Source organism: Elephantulus edwardii, unplaced genomic scaffold (genome assembly GCF_000299155.1).
Source record: "Elephantulus edwardii isolate Elephantulus edwardi_28Jun2011 unplaced genomic scaffold, EleEdw1.0 scaffold00076, whole genome shotgun sequence".
NCBI classification, from domain to species: domain Eukaryota; kingdom Metazoa; phylum Chordata; class Mammalia; order Macroscelidea; family Macroscelididae; genus Elephantulus; species Elephantulus edwardii.
This window is the reverse complement of record NW_006399826.1, coordinates 11,418,190-11,420,276: the sequence shown is the minus strand read 5'-3', so window position 1 is coordinate 11,420,276 and position 2,087 is coordinate 11,418,190.

The following is a 2,087-nucleotide window of genomic DNA, read 5'->3' as shown; positions in this document are numbered from 1 at the left end:
TTAGGGCTGTTGTACATAGGGTCGCTATGAGTCGCAGGTGACTCGATGGCACATAACAACAACAACAACAGCTATAAGAAAACAAAAACAAAACCTCATCTGGATGGGTTACCATGACTCTTTTCAAATAGAAGACTCTATGTGAGCCATTTCCTTTTCTAAGTCCATTCAAACCATCGGTTAAGAGTCTTTTTTTTTAATTAATAAATTTTATTAGTTTCAATGAACATTCACAGGGATTCTGGGCAATGAATATCAGTTTTAAATTAACTAGTCTAAGGTTTCAAAAGCCAGTTTCATCACTGAAAAACCAGAGGAAATATTGCCTAACATTTTTATTTACTAGATGTTAAATAATTTAATTTTGGTTTCCTTGACAAGGGAGAAAATTGACTCCTGAGCAAATGAATGCTTAGCAAGGCCCATTCACGTCTGACTCAGACATTTCTTCTCTTTGCCGTTCTGACATTTTATTCCTGAACCAAGTTGGCTCCAGGTTCTATTCAGTCATTTTGAGACTGAACAAAAGCATCTTGATTTGTGTTTATGTGTCAATCACAACATCTATTAATCAAAAAACATGATCTCACCTCCCCTCCCCACTCTCAGTTCAGATTTTCGATTTGGCAAGTGTCTGACTAAGTGTTAACAACCAACAGATGGGCTAGAAGGGCAGATGGGGCTTTCGGGAAAGCAGTTACGAAGTTACTTAAATCATTAAGGACTGAACTTTTATTATTCCCCTTCCAATAGATTCTGGATTTTTCTTCCTGTTAAATCTGATTAAGATGGCAATGGGAACAATAGAAATGAGGTAATCCTCTGTGTCCCTTCTTTTTTTAAGCAGTAGCCTGTTAAGAAGACAAGATGGGAGAAAATATTTGAAATTTATATGTACCTTCCTGAATAATAATATAGGAATACTCCCTAAGAATTTGACCTAGTCAGAAAGATGTGTTGCATTTGTATAAAATGTCAAAGTTTTCAATCTTCTTAGTCTAGTGGTAGAGGCATAGGGTTCGAATCTACCAGCAGCTCCCACGGAAGAAGATTGGGAAATCCCCTCCTGTGTGATTAAACTGCCTCTGAAAACTCCCTAGAGGGTCAACAATGGGTCAGTTCCTACTTGACAGCACACAGCAACATATATAAATAGTTGGTATTATCGCTTTACTTGCTTTATCCTTCGGCATGTATGTAGGAGTCAGATCTTGTGTTAGTTACTGATTTTTATCATCAACAGCAGTGCAAGTCTGAAGTAGCCAGCAGTTGCAAAACCAGATTCTGTCCTTGGAGCAACACCCTCTAATGAACACATCCACGTGGCTACCTACCATCACGTACAACCTTCAGCTTGGGATATCACATGCTAATTTTAACAATGTGTTTCTTTCTCACAGGGTCTCTGCTGACACAGAGCCACTTGTGGAGCTAACTGAAAGGGCAGCAGTTTCAATTCACAGGCTTCTCTGAAGGAGGAAGATGAGACCATTTGTTTCCATTAAGATTTGCAGCCACCAAATCCATGGAGGGCAGCCATGAGCAGAATCAACTGACCACCAATGGGTTTACTTAAAGCTTTAGGCTTTCTTTATTACATTTCTCTCTTCTTCTTTTTTTTTTTTTAAAGGACAACTTTTTATTGCTACCAGAGGTTTTCATCATCAATCAGTACATGGTTGTGATTTACATTTCTCTTTTACCTCCTTAGGAAAAGCTTTCAGAATCAGGTGAGTAGTTCTGGAAAAGAATGCTTTTAAGTAAGCTGTATTTCTACCCGTAATAGGTTTATCCAGTAGTTTACCAACATTGATTCTGATCAATACCTTCAATTCTTGGAAAATGAACATAACTAGTGTAAGACAATAGAAGTTAATAGTCAGATCTGTGTAGGTATTCACTTCTCACCTCATTCTTCCTTGAAGGGTTTCTTTTCTTGATTATTTTTTAAATGAATATGAAATTCTATACAATCACCAGTGTGAAAATTTCAAAGATAATATATGGAGAAGTACTCTTCAAACATATTTTTTTAAGTAAAATAAACAACTGGGAATAGTGGATTAGATTATTTTGACCAAAGCTCT